The sequence below is a fragment of the Hemicordylus capensis genome, chromosome 5 (genome assembly GCF_027244095.1).
Source record: "Hemicordylus capensis ecotype Gifberg chromosome 5, rHemCap1.1.pri, whole genome shotgun sequence".
In the NCBI taxonomy this organism is placed as follows: Eukaryota; Metazoa; Chordata; class Lepidosauria; order Squamata; family Cordylidae; genus Hemicordylus; species Hemicordylus capensis.
Genome location: NC_069661.1, coordinates 111,565,142 through 111,580,911, shown reverse-complemented (window position 1 = coordinate 111,580,911; position 15,770 = coordinate 111,565,142).

Genomic DNA, 15,770 nt, shown 5'->3' with positions numbered 1-15,770 from the left:
TGAGATGATGCCTTTCAGCATCTTCTTATATTGCTGCTGCCTGATATAGTACCAGCGGGGATTTGAACTGGCAACTTTCTGCTTGTTAGTCAAGCATTTCTCCTCTGTGCCATTTAAGGTCGTGGCTTCAAACTAGTCGTCACCAATAGCTGCTGTCAGCGACAGCATTCAGGCACTCACATGAGCAATGCTGTGGCTCCTAAGCTGAGATCTTGTGAGACCTCTCTAAGCTGAGATCTTGTGCCACCCCAGAGGTGTTGCTCTGGCAATACTGTCTGCACAGTTTATGCCACAGATAGTGGCAATCATTGTTTGCCTGGCTCGAACTCCCTGCCTTTGACACAGTTGTTGTTGTTGTTATTATTATTATTTACATTTATATTCCACTTTTCCTCCAAGGAGCCCAGAGTGGTGTTCTACATACTTGAGTTTCTCCTCACAACAACCCTCTGAAGTAGGTTAGGCTGAGAGAGACGTGACTGGCCCGGAGTCACCCAGCTAGTATCATGGCTGAATGGGGATTTGAACTTGGGTCTCCCCGGTCCTAGTCCAGGACTCAGCCTTGATAGTAGCATCAGCAGATCGGGGATGCCCTGACAACCTTGATAAGGACTTTAAAATTTTGTTAGTTAATAGTAATAGATTGTGATTTTTTTAAAGTGGGATTTATTGATCCATTCTGTTGATTTTATGATACAACTCTTTTTTTCATTGTGAGTTGCTTTAGGATCTCAGAGTAGGCTGAGAATGCAGGGTACACAATGAATAAGCAAATAAAGAAGTGGGTGCCATTGAGAATAAAGCTTGTACCTATATTCATGGCTCCACCCCCTCATTTGCATCCACTCATGATCGATCTATCTATCTATCTATCTATCTATCTATCTATCTATCTATCTATCTGTCTGTCTGTCTGTCTATCTATCTATCTATCTATCTGTTTGTTTGCAGCAAGTTAGAGTGTGACAGAAACTTGGAAACTGGCATTTAGAGACATAGATTCCTTTGAAAACATAAATAAATCGAAGTGTGTGACTGAAAAACACTCCTCTCGTTACATGACGTCATTGTTGAAGTGGTCACATCTTTGCCCCAGCTGATAATTAAGCCTCATGTTTATGTTCAGAGAGGAGCAGATCTATAGCAAGATCCTGTTTAGTGAGTACTTGCCTACAGCTGCACGTAGGGAGTCTCGTTTAGCTCACTTTAACTTGCATTTAGGGACTTCTAAGCACTGAACAACATAATTTAATTCCCCTTGAGATTTCCTTAAGAGGAATTGGCAGCTCGTCTTGCTTTGGGAAGAAATTTGGCATGACAAGCCTATCAGTTTTATGGGCACACTCCACCACCAACTAGTGTTAAGCCTAATGGCAATTTGGAAAGTACAAGAGGATTGCTCAGCATAAAAGAGAGAAAAGAAAGCAGTACAGCTTTCTATAAAACAGATCAGTGAACAAATACTAATATTTGGCCAAGTTTTCACAGAGATGGTAAAGTTGTGTCTGGACTGTATCGCTGCAGGTGAGGGGGCTCACGTGAGGCAATCCTCTCCCTGGATATATGCAGCTAGCATATGGGACAAGGCTAAGCTAGAACTCCTCTCCCTCACACCACATTCCTAGTGGAGGAGACTGGATGATCTGGGACTCTGCTTTTAGGTTCCATCCTCGTCACAACACTGGTCTCTCCACGGCCGTTCTCTTGTTTTACTTCTCCTTTTCACCTCCTCAAAGTTTTTGAGGGGAGGGGGTTTGGTTCACCTGAGTCCACCTCCTCCAGGCTCCTTGGGGTCACTGTGGCAGTCTCTCTCCAGAGGCCTCCACCACTCGCCCTGGCAGAGCCTGCCTTAAATCCCTCCAGAAAACTGATGCATCCCACGCCTCCACCCAGCTATATCAGGTTGCTCTCACCTTTATCCCCCTCAGCTGTACCTCTGGCTGCTGCTGCCTCCTCCATCACTCGCCCTCACCCTTCCCCCGGCCGGCCCCTCTAGCTTGGTTCCTTGGTCTTGCAATGTCTTGGCTGGCCACTCGTCGGACTGCTCTTCCTGGCCCCCCACCCCGCCTGGGGCTTCTCTGGCCTTGGCTGCTGAGGGAAGGTTGAAGCCGGTAAGGCTGGCAGGGCCCCCCGCCGGATGCATCCTAATAAGGCAGGTAAGTTCTATGCACATATACCGTGTTTCCCCGAAAATAAGACAGTGTCTTATATTAATTTTAGCCCCAAAAATGCACTAGGGCAATTAGTGGTACATCAGAAATTACTGCTAGGTCTTACTTTCGGGGTAGGTCTTACTTTCGGGGAAACAGGGTACCTTGCCCACACATATGCTGCTTTACAATTTATGCTGGGCATGTGTTGAAGGCAGAGCCAGTGGACACCATCCCATTGCCCTCCGACAGCTCAGTCTACCTCTGTGTAATATCTCCACAGTTCTCTAGTTTACTGTGTGAAAGGAATGTTATTGTTATGCATGTATCTCAGGGCTTTTACAAAGGGAAAATTAGAATTGCACAATGGCATTTGAGTGAAATTTGTGTGCATAGCATGTACCGCCACAACACACACACACACACACACACACACACGCATTTTACTCTGTGCACATATACTTTGTTGCCTAGAGTCAAATTCCATGACATTTAGAAGCCTACCGAGAGTGGGAGAAAATCCTCAGAAGTGGGAATTTGACAGCACGGTTGCAGAAGAGTGTTATATTCATTGGTGAATTCTCTGTGGGGAGCAGCAGTGATGTCTGCGGGAAGCATCTTTGGCAGAGGGAGGAGAAGTGGGTATGCTTGAACAGGGTCTGGGCTCTAGTGGAGCCCGGACTACTCCCTTTACTTTCCCCATTATTATCAGTCCTTTTTTTACATGATCTAAAATAAAACCACTGTTGCCTGAGCTGAATTTTTGAACTATGTAAATGTTCTCTTAGAACTGCATTTTTTAAAAAGAAAAGAAAAGAAAGAACTGCATATTTTATGTCTGGTTGCACATTTTTTAAAAAGTCCTGATGTATAGACATACCTGCAGTCTTAAGTGGTACAAGAAATCACAGGTTTGTTATTTCAATTAGAAGTTGTGACTATACACTCAAATAAAATTACCTGAATACGATTTGATATTTTCTTACTATCTGTGGCATATTTCCTTAGTTAGTATCCCTCTACTGAAACAAAGTCTGTTCCTGCCTTTGCTCACATCCACCCTTTGTTATTTTTGCCTTTCCTACTGGTGCATTTATTTTTTATTTATTCTAAGAGTTTTCTTTTTCCAAAGCCAGCATACAAACAGACTTTCATGGCAGCTAAACAACAACAAAAATCTAGTTACAAGGAAATGATTAGGGTTTCTCTTCCCTTGTATATATTTATATTGTATTAAAGGAATCTATTTCGTTTTGGGGGCATTGTTGATCAGTACTTTGTTATGCCCTTAGTAATTTCATTTCAAAAAAAAATTGCTTTAATGACTGTTGCCTTGATTCAGCTAAGGAGGTCTGTGCCTGTATAGTCTTCCACATGTGTATCACTGGCCACATTAGAAGCTGTGAGCAGAAACCAAATGCACATCCAAATGCCCATTGGAATGAGCATTGATACTTACTGAACATAGATGTCATGGTATCTGTACTAATTTCACTGGTGTGCATCTCTATCCACTTCTGGTTAATGACAACCCAATAGCTTTTGGTGCCTGAAGCACCACTTGTCCTCCACCCAATTGCCCAGGTGCTTAGCTCAGTGGGCTGGCTGACTGCTGTGACCAAAGGGGTGCTGTGCTCTCTGCTCTTTCCCACCGAATGGGCAGCAGGCACAAGTGAGAGCACTGCTATAACTGAGTGTGGTAGGCCATGGGCAGTTCTTGTCATTACCCACTGTCAGGGCAAGAATGGGGGCAGTGGAGACACTAGCTGCCCCCTGCCAGCAGACAGGTGAATGGCCACACTTCCTCCTCCTTGTGTGGTCAGTTTTGAAAAGCAAGGAGGACATGGGGAGGGAGGGGCCTGCAACCCACAGAGCTGGACTAGAATGACCTTTTAGTGCCACTGGCCATGGCAGGAGGATCAAGCAGGCAAGTGGAGTACCTCAAAATCTGCCATTCCCCCAAATCAGCTGTTGGAAGCAGCAGGGCAGTTAGTGCTGGCCATAGTTCTGACATAGCTGGTCATGTGTAAATACTTCACAACTAGAGCTATATCACTCTGTATTTTCTTTGTGAGCTGCCCAGAGAGGAATTGTTATGGGGCGGCCAACAAATAAAGTGATCATTATCACTATTATATCAGGCTTGGGATCAAATGCAAAGTCATGAGAGCCACAGCAGAGCACATTGTCCACAATGAGTGGAGCCGTTGGCAGATATGTGCTCACCAAACTGTTGGGTTTCATCACCCAATATGCCTTTCATGGCCATCTTGCACAATTAAGGCCATAACTTGTGTAAACATGACTCAAAATCCAGGTTGCCAAATTTTTATAAACCTGTCCCAGCTCTGCTGCCTTTAAAAACAGCTTAATTTGTAGATATACAAATGCAGATATTCTATGTGTGCCATAAACAAACTTTACTGCTGAAGTCTGTATTTGACACTGCTGTTAAAAGTATAGAAGCAAGTGACTTTATTCACAACTGAGCAATATAAAAGCAATATCAAGAATGAATGGGACATTTTAGGAAGTGGTATTCCAAACTAGGGGTGCACACTAAACCGATTGGTCTGGTTTGAGTCTGAACTGGACCCAAACTGGACTGGGACAGTTTGGTCTAGCACCCCCTCAAACCCACCCTGGTGTGGGAAATTCACAATTTTTTTTTTAAAAAAAACAACAACAAATTTTACACCTACCCCCTCCGGAGGGGGGGAGCTGTTCAAAGTGGTGGTGGGGGTTGTCTGTGGAGGTGCCCCCTCTTCAGCCACTCGCCAGCCTTATCTCCTCAGCACGGGCCTCTGTGTGGCCTGGGAATGACCCAGGCCATGCAGAGGCCCATTGCGCAAGCATGGCAGACTCCAAAATGGCCACTGCGCTGAGGGGGGAAGGCTGACGAGAGGCCGAAGAATGATTGAATTATGGCTTAAGGGAGGCCAGTGAAGGGAGGGGGAACCTCTGTGCCTCCCTGCCACCTCGAACAACTTCCCCAGAGGGGGTAAGTGATTTTTTTTTTAAAGGGGGGACCTTGTGAAACCCCAGGGGGGTTCGGTCCAAGGTTGGACCGAACAGGGCGTGGTTTGGTTTGACCCTGAACAGTTGAACCAAACTGGTTCGACGTCGAACCTGTTTGCACATCACTATCCAGAACTTGAAACCTCTGATGCTCCAATACTAGGAGTGGAAAGAGTTACATTCTGAAATTAACACCACAAACACACAGGAGGTTAAATGAATACTTTTTAAAAAGTCTATTAATACTGCCTTTGTTTTGAAAAAGATTCAGAAAGCAAATATGTAATCTGCAGAATTATACTTCTCATGATTTATAACAATTCTTCCCAGAGAACACTGTGTGTGTGTGTTTTTAAAAATGCCATCAATTAAACTTTTTTTTCCAGAGGGATTTTTAAGCATATTTATGTCTCTTGAAAAAGGTCAAAGCTCTTTAGCACTCAATGTGCAGTCAAATTTATGGGATGCAATTTTCATGAAGAAGTGATGGCTGTGTGTAAATTCTTCTTTGAAGATCCATAAATACTTCTTGCAAATGCAATCTTTATTTTTTGACAGTGGTATCTAAGACTGAAACATGTTCACTCTCTGCTGTGTCAGATTAGGCAGCTTCTTTTCCACATGGTATTACTTTTAATTATAAATGGCTATAAATTCATTCCTGTTGTTGCTGTTGGATTTCTAACAGTGGCAGCCACTGTTTCTGTAAAAGCTCCCCTGGACTGAGTTCCATCCCTCTTTCCGTCTCCACAACAGATTATCAGAGCTAATATAGTGTTCCTCCATGGTCAACACTATTACTGTGCTGACTGCTTTGGTGCAGGAGGGAGAGCCAGTAATACATTTTGCATGACTTCCTTTCATCAGATAATCTGTGATGTTACAGAGCTAATCTACCAGATTATGGCACCTGGACTGAATCCTGGAAGTGCTTCTCCTTTCCACTGTGATTCAGATAGTGCTCCCCCTAGTGGTAGCCTTGACAGCTGTTAGAGTGGAGGGGGCATTGAAGCAGCACTGTTGTGGTGATAATCAAACTGGAATCGAGAGCCTACAGTAATGATATCATGGTACAAGTAACTTGTTAGGCATGAAGTCTGGGATAATTTTATTCCATCACAAGAGCCGGTACCACTCAGTATCCTTCACTGTATATTCACAAGAAGTTAAGTAGACAATGTGTGTACACTGACAATATAAACAGGGAATTTTGTACATTGCCAGTCAGTATAGACAGAACAGTTTACAAACAATGATAGAGAATGTGAGTTCATCTAATGGGAGCTCTACATTATCTGGTGGTCAATATACAAAGTATATTGGATGAGATGAATTATTTGAGGATGTTTTACATGGATTGATGAAAATACCAAGTTTCCAAATAAATTATGCCTATTGTCTGGGCCATGGGATCATAGTTCATTGGCAAATCACATGCTTTGAATTCAAAAGGCCCCAGGTCCAAACTGTGGCATCTACAGGTAGAGCTGGAAAAGACACCTATCTAAAACCTTGGAAAGCTGCTGCCAGTCAGCGTGGACATTGCTCATTTAGTTGGACCAATGGCTTGACTCAGTCTAAGGAAGCTTCATATGTTCAAAATACCCTGTATATTTTCATCAGTTTGTGCAGTTTCATGTGATCCCTAAATCAGATTTCAGTGATCCCTATGGAGAATAAATTTTCAGGTGATAGTGGTTGAACACAGTATAGTGGTTGAATTTCCTTTGTCATTTTTTGTATAGTAGAAATGTTACTGAAATTTGCAAAGTCTAGTTTCAAAAGGTTTGGCTCCAACACTGAGGGTACACTGTACAACAGGGAGAGAAGAGGAAGGTCAGCCCTTCACGGAGTTCCTCAGGATCAGAGCATCCCCATTGTGGGGGAGGTTGTATTTCCTCCCCTCCCCCCTCATTTCCCAGAGTGCACCCCTTTAATAGCCTGTTAGCTAAGCAAGAAAGGCACCTCTTCTATGCTTTGCTAGAAGGTCATTCTTTAGACCAGGGATTCTCAACATTGGGTCCCCAGATGTTATTGGACTTCAACTTCCATAATCCCCGACCAAAGGTCACTTGGGTTGGGGATTATGGGAGTTGGTCCAATAACATCTGGGGACCCAATGTTGAGAATCCCTGGGGCTGCTGGTGCAGCAGAGATGGCTGAAAGTGCAACAGATCTGTACAACAAAGTCCCAAGGGACAGGAAAAGAAGGAGCTGCCCTCCACTGAGAGTGTGCACAGTGAGAGTCTGGTGAGTGACTCTGAGGAGAAGACAAGGGGAGGAGAATAAAGTGGTGTGGGTGGAAAGGTGAAGAAGGCAGGGGGGAAGTGAAGAAGGTGGTGGGGGCACCCAGAAGGCCAGAAGTACCTTCTATCAGCTTCGGCTGATATGCCAGCTGCGTCTGTTTCTTGAGACAGATGACCTCAAAACAGTGGTACATCTGCTGGTAACCTCCAGACTGGATTACTGCAATGCGCTCTATGTGGGGCTGCCCTTGTACGTAATCCAGAAACTACAGTTGGTCCAGAATGCAGCAGCCAGGCTGGTTTCTGGGTCGTCTAGGAGAGACCATATTACACCCGTATTGAAGGAGTTACACTGGCTGCCGATATGTTTCCAGGCAAAATACAAGGTGTTGATCATAACCTATAAAGCCCTAAACAGCTTGGGCCCGGGGTATTTATGAGAATGTCTTCTTTGTCATGAACCCCACCACCCATTGAGATCATCAGGAGAGGTCTGTCTGCATTTGCCACCGGCTTGTCTGGCGGCTACTCATGGATGGACCTTCTCCGTTGCTGCCTCGAGGCTTTGGAATGTGCTCCCTGGGATGTGCAAAACATTTCGGGTACAGAATGATCTGCACCTGAAACTGCCCGTTTCAGGTGATTCATTGCCGAAACGAATCACCCTTTTGCCCTCTCAAAATGTTTTAGAGCCGAAATGAATCACCCCAATTTCAGCTCCGAATTATTTGTAGTTTTGGCCCTCCATTTTGTGACCGATTAAGTCCCTCTTCTTCCTCCTCCATTTTGAATTCTGACGTCTTTTTGAATTTTCCACCTTTTTGCCTCCCATTGACTTCAATGCAAAAAGGTCCTATCTGATGTCTAATTGAATTTCAGGTCCCAGGGCCAAAAGAGTGGGGTGGGGTGGTAGTGCCTAATGGGTGGAGGCTACCACCCAAATTGCAGAGGGATTGGGCAAAGGGCTGATTTTTGGTGAATTTCTGTAGTGTCTTTGGGGCAGATTTGGGGCATAAAATGGGATCTGGGGAGGAAGAGTGGGGTGGGGTGGTTGTGCCTAATGGGTGGAGGCTACCACCAAAATTACAGAGGGATTGGGCAACGGGCTGATTTTTGGTAAATTGTTGAAGTTTACATGTCTTTAAGGTTTCCCCCCACAAGGTATAATGGAGGTGTATCACTTCACATTGGGGGGAAAGGGGCAGCCTAGAGCTGTGTGGGGTTGGTGATAGTACCCAAGGGGGGCAAGGAAGCTACCAGAATTTTTTCAAAGGATTTGGGCAGAGGGCTGATTTTTTTGTGATTTGTTGAAGTGTACGTGTCTTTAAGGTATTTCTTTATAAGGTATAATGGAGGTTTCAGCAGCCCCATAGGTGCACTTGGGGGGTGCTGGGGTGGCCCAGAGCGAGCGGTGATGTAGTGCACATAGGGTGCCAACCACCCCCATGGGTTTCTAACCCATGGGATACAGGGTTCTGTTGTTTCTGAAGTGTTCTGAGTGTAGATTCTTTGGTAGCATATGAGCTTGTCAATACGAACCATGAATCCCCCCTCATTTGCTACTAAGGAATGTACACTTAGAACACCTCAGAAACAACAGAACCCTGTGCCCCATGGGGGTGGCTGGCACCTTCTGTTCACTACACTGCCACTCACTCTGGGCCACCCCAGCGCACCCCAATTGCAGTTATGGGGCTGCTGAAACCTACATGATCCCTATGGAGAAAAACCTTAAAGATGCATAAACTTCAACAAATCACCAAAAATCAGCCCTCTGCTCAAATCCTTTGAAAAAATTCTGGTAAAATTTTGGGTGGTAGCCTCCAACCATTAGGCACTACCACCCCACCTCACTCTTTTGGCCCTGGGACCCATTTTCTTGACCCGAATTGATTCGGATTCAGATTCGGATTAATTCAGATCCGAATCAAATATGGGTTGATTCAAATGGGTCATATTCGGACCCAAAAATGAATTTGGGGTGTTTAGATTTGGATCCCAATCAAAACACCAAAAATCTGAATTGCACACCCCTTCTCCCTAGTGAAATAAGAGCCTCCCCTTTTCTGACAACTTTTAAACAGTATTTAAAGACGCATCTGTTCACCCAGGCTTTAAACTGATATTTTGACTGTTTAAATGTTTTTAGAATAATGTTTTAAAATTTTAAATTGTGTTTTAAATTCCTTGTTTTTAAATTTATTGTTTTTGTTTTTAATTAATATTTTACTTTTTAAATCTTATTGTAAACTGCCCAGAGACGTAAGCTTTGGGCAGTATAAAAATATGTTAAATAATAATGATGGTAATGATAATGATGGTGATGATGATGATAATAATAATAATAATAATAATTCAGCCATCCCAGGTCCTTGGGAAGGACTCGATGTCTGGATAAAACAAACCAGTCAATAACACCTGTCTGACTGTGTTAATTAAATAACAACAACAACAACAACAACAATAATAATAAATAAATAAATAAATAAATATTCAGTAGTGATATAGCAATGGAGTTTGGACTAGAAAAGTGTGCTGCATTAATAATAAACAGAGGAAAAATAACAAAAACAGAAGGAATAGAACTGCCCAATGGAAGCAAGATCAAGAACCTGGGAGAGAAAGAACATTACAAACACTTGGGCATTCTCCAGGCTGATAACACTGCACACACTGAAGTTAAAAGAAACATTGGAAGTGAATACATCAGGAGAGTTAGAAAAATCCTCAAGTCCAAATTCAATGGCGGGAACACCATACAAGCCATAAACACCTGGGCTATAACTGTTATAGGATACACTGCAGGAATAATAGACTGGACCCAGGCAGAGCTAGAGATGCTAGATCGTAAGACCAGGAAAATCATGACCATCAATCATGCTCTGAACCCCCGCAGTGATGTCGATAGGCTATACCTCCCTTGCAGCTCAGGTGGAAGAGGAATGCTGCAAGTCCATCAAACAGTAGAGGAGGAGAAAAGAGGCCTTGAAGAATATATCAAGGACAGTGAAGAAGATGCATTTAAAATGGTCAAGAATGAGAAACTATTCAACACGAATGAAACAAAGCAGGCCTACAAGAAAGAGCAAGTCAAGAACCGAGCAGAAAAATGGAGAAATAAGCCACTGCATGGTCAATATTTGCACAATATAAGTGGAAAATCAGACATCACCAAGACCTGGCAATGGCTTAAGAATGGCAACTTGAAGAAAGAAACAGAGGGTTGAATACTGGCTGCACAAGAACAGGCACTAAGAACAAATGCAATAAGAGCAAAAGTAGAAAAGTCAACAACAAAGAGCAAGTGCCGCCTTTGTAAAGAAGCAGATGAAACAGTGGACCACCTGATCAGCTGTTGTAAGAAGATCGCACAGACTGACTACAAACAAAGGCATGACAAGGTAGCAGGGATGATACACTGGAACATCTGCAAAAAATACAAGCTACCTGTAGCCAAAGATTGGTGGGACCATAAAATTGAAAAAGTTGAAGAAAATGAAGATGTAAAAATATTATGGGACTTCCGACTACAAACAGACAAACATCTGCCACACAATACACCAGATATAACTGTAGTCAAGAAGAAAGAAAAACAAGTCAAAATAATCGACACAGCAATACCAGGGGATAGCAGAATAGAAGACAAAGAAATAGAAAAAAATAACAGAGTACAAAGATCTACAAATTGAAATTGAAAGGCTGTGGCAGAAGAAGACCAAAATAATCCCAGTGCTAATTGGCGCCCTGGGTGCAATTCCAAAACACCTTGAAGAGCAGCTCAACACCATAGGGGCCACAGAAATCACCATCAGCCGACTACAAAAAACAGCTTTACTGGGAACAGCCTATATTCTGTGACGATATCTATAACAATTGACAATAAAATTCTGGCATCCCAGGTCCTTGGGAAGGACTCGATGTCTGGATAAAACAAACCAGTCAATAACACCTGTCTGACTGTGTAAACAAGATAATATCTTCAAATCCTGTCCCAGGGCCCACTCCAACCTTGCTACAGCCCTGAGGGCAGGCACTGAATGCAGGGAGAGTTTCTCCCATGGAGGGAACTCTCCTGGGATGGACATGACTAGAGAATTAATCAGCACAGGGACATGGTTAGGCAGCATATCTGTTTGCCCATTGCCCCACATTGAAAGATTAACACCTGAAGAGGTTTACAGTGAGTGGGCTAAGGTAACCCACAGTCATAGAACATAGAAATCAGGTCTCCCTGGTTCAACAATCTATCCACTACATCCACCAGGAAAGGACTTTAAGATAGATAGATACAGATATAGATATAGATATAAAAAGCCAAAATACTTCATTGAGAGGGTGGTAGCCTCTCAACTCCAGGCAGTCTTAGATGAAACAGATTATCTAGACACATTTCAAACTTGCTTTCAGGCAGTTTATGGGGAACCTTGGTTGGCCTATGGATAATCTCCAAAGGGGAATTGACAGAGGGAGTGTTGGTCCTTTTGGATCTCTTAGGGGCTTTCAGTACCATCGAACATGGTATCCTTCTGGATCACCTGCAGGGACTGGATGTAGGGGGCACTGCTTTGCAGTGGTTCCACTTATAACTCTTGGGCAGATTTCAGAAGGTGTTACTTGGAGACTGCTGCTCTACAGAGCAAGAGCTTTTTGTATGGTGTCCCTCGGGGCTCCATTTTGTCTCCAATGCTTGAAAACATTGGGAGAGATCATCAGGGGGTTTGGTGCAGGGTGTTATAAGTACGCTGATGACACCAAAATCTACTTCTCCATGTCAGCTTCATCAGGCAATGGCATATCTTCCCTAAATGCCTGCCTTGAGGCAGTAATGGACTGGATGAGGGATAACCGACTTAGATTGAATCCAAACAAGATGGAAGTACTCACTGTAGGAAGCTGTGGTTTGGGAAATGGGATAGATCTGCCTGTTCTGGATGGGGTTACACTCCCCCTGAAGGAACCAGTTCACAGTTTGGGAGTACTTCTAAACCCATCCTTCTCTCTCATACCTCAGGTGGAGGCGGTGACCAAGAGTGCTTTCTTTCAACTTTGGCTGGTTCACCAATTGTGCCCTTTCCTGGAAGTGAATGACCTTAAGAAAGTGGTGGTGCACATTCTGGTAACCTCCAGGTTTGACTACTGCAATGCACGCTACACGGGGCTGCCTTTGTACGTAGTCCAAAAGCTGCAATTGGTGCAGAATGCTGCTGCCAGATTGGTCTCCGGGACATCCATAGAGACCATATTACTCTGATTCTAACACACTGGCTATTAAGATCTACACTGGCTATTAATAGGTTTCTGGGCAAAATACAAAGTGCTGGTTATTAGCTATAAAGCCCTTAATGGCTTGGGCCCATAGTATTTAAGAGAATGCCTTCTTGGTATGAACCCCGCCTCCTGTTAAGATCTTCAGGGGAGGTTTGCCAGCTCATCTGGTGGTGACTCAAAGGTGTGCCTTCTCTGTAGTTGCCCCAGGACTGTGAAATGCACTTCCTGCTGAAATGAGAGCTGCTTCATCCCTGTTGGCTTTTAGGAAACAACTAAAGAAACATCTCTTCAGCTCTTTTTAGTTAGTTGGTGTTTTAATGGATATTTTATATCAGATTTTATGTTTTAATTGTTAAATTCTTGGCTTGTTTTATGCTGTAAACCACCTAGAGACTTCAGTAATGGGCGATATTAAATACATACATACATACATACATACATAGAAAGGTTAAGTGAATGTCAAAGATAAATGAATGCTTAATGTATAACAACAGTAGCCTTTTTTAGACATTTGGGCTGCTTTTCCTTAATGTGTTCAACAAATGTGTACTGTTTAGGAATGGTGGGGCTGGCATTATAGTAGCAGGCTCACCATCATCATGCTGTGTGTGTGCATCTGCACCTTTCTGTGTGATCAGGAGCCCTGCCTTCAGGCCAAGAGGCCCAAGTATCTGAAAAAGGCTACCGTTCCTGAAACAGACAAAGGATAAATAAACCCGTTTCTAGGAGATCTTTCTAACCATCTCAGTAAGTCAAGGCTGCTGCTCTGGCATTATGTTTAATTTTAAAAAATCTGAAAATGGAAGATGTGAGCTATTATTGATCAGATACCAAAAGCTGCAGAGGACTCCTGTTTTTTTCTTTGACTGTTTGTTTGTAATCAGGTGGAGGATTTTACTGCATGTTGCTGCTCTTCTTTGGCAGCTACTGCATTTTCCTGCCATCAGCTGAAGAGAACAGCTTAATCCAGTCACTTACTGCTACATCTCTATCAGTAATGGGGCAGGAAGAAGTCAATTAGTCCCAGAAAAAGCTCTTCCCGGATGACCTTAATATCAGAGACAACTTTCAGAGAAGACAAGTTCAGCAGACACTGGTAACATGCTTTTCCACATCCTTTCTCTGTTAGCTGTCATTTTGGGCAGCTGAATAACAACTTTCTATTCAATCAAAATACATGTTATTCTTGTCTTAATTTCATAGAAGAGAGAGCTGCAGTTTTGTGGTTTTCAGTAGAGCTATAAAAAGCACGTCTGTTTCTAAGAAGGGATCAGGCTTTGGATATTTGGGCTGGTGATCACAGTTCTTTGGATATTTTAGGCTGGAGATCATGGTGATCAATAATTTCAGCGAAGGCCTGGTCCACTCAGTCATTTGAATTTAGTTTTAATGTGGGTTACCAACATTACCATGATTGTGTAAGTCCACACCAAGATAATCTATGGTACAATATAAATCTAAGATTTCTATCTTAGCGTGGGTTCAGCCAATAATTAAACCTAGATTCGAACCTGTGTTAAGCTGCTTTTCACGAGATTTTAATATTGCATGCTTACCCCTTGAAAATGTCAGATGCCAGTCCCTTCTTTGCTGCCTCAGAATGGGGCCTTTTTGAATCAACAGTAGTCATGACAGAGGGCTGGTTTGGACAATTTAAACTGCAGCCCAGACTGTACAATTAAAGGCTGGTTTGGACATTCCAGCTCCATGTGAATATGCTGGATTGGTGATGGCACCTCAGGGAACAGGACCAGAGAGGTGTACTCTCACTTCTTTACATGCAATGGACTACAGCTAGGACATTTTGTCTGCTCTGGCTATTATCATTCCAAGGGGGACTTTGGGGGAAGGAACTGGCTGAGAAAGCATCCTAAATTGCTCAGCCTCCCACCAAGAATGCTGAAATTAGCCCATTTTCTTTATATGAAAATTTGCTAAAGAAAATGGGGGAGGCCAAGAAAATGGATCAGCTGTTGGGTGAACAGTGCTCCAGTTGTCAGCATTTCAGTGCCCTGATGTGTGGGCCTCACCACAATGACCCTGCTGTAGGGGGCAATTGTGAGTCCCCCAGCAACCCTGGACATTGAGGAAACCCAGGAGAGGAGCTTTCTCCCCAGCTCCTGCTGCCTCAGACATACAGGAGAGGTGGTTAAGTTACTCTGATTACATCCTCCTTGCCCTCCTTCCTCTCTTTGCTGGCTTCTTGACTCAGAGCAGAGGCAAGGTAAAAGGCCTTCTCCATAATGGCCCCACTATGCAATTCTCTTGACCGGGAAATCCAATTTACCCCCTCCCTCCTTGCATCCCAGTAGGGATGTACAAAATGTTTTGGGCACAGAACGATCTGTACCTGAATCAACCTGTTTCAGGTGATTTGTGCGCAAAACAAATCACCCCCCTGCAAGCCTCACAAGATTCTGCTCCAAAACAAATTGCCTGAATTTCAGAACTGAATGTTTTGTTGTTTCAGACCTCCATTTTGTGGTGATCTCTGTGTAGTCTCCATTTTGTATTTTGATGTTGATTTGAAATTCCCACCCTTCCAGGCTTCAGACTGGTGAACGAAAGCATGGGCTGATCTGCTGACGATTAGGGTTGCACATTTTGTATTTTTTTGTGTTTTGATTTGTACCAAATCTGAATCAACCCCATTTTGTATTTTGTCCAAAATTAAGTCTTCCAAAAAACCTCAGTTTTGTTTTGTATCTGAGTTAATCTGAATCCACATTAATTTGGATTTAAAAATGGGTCACATGGTCAAAAGAGTAGGTGGGGGTTATAGTGCCCAATGAGTGGAAGCTACCACAAAAATTTCAAAGGAATTGAGCAAATGGCTGGTTTTTGGTTAATTTTTGAAGTTTGTGCGTCTTTCAGCTTTCCCCCATAGGGTATGGTTTTTCATTAAAAATCTCATTTGCTACCAGAGAATCTAAACTCAACACCTCAGAAACAACCAAGCCCAGTACCCCAATGGGTTAGCAATCCAGGGGAGTGGTTGGCACCCTCTGTGCACTACACCACCACTCGCTCAGCACCACACCAGTGCCTCCCCCCAAGTGCAGTTATGGGGCTGCTGAAACCACCATTA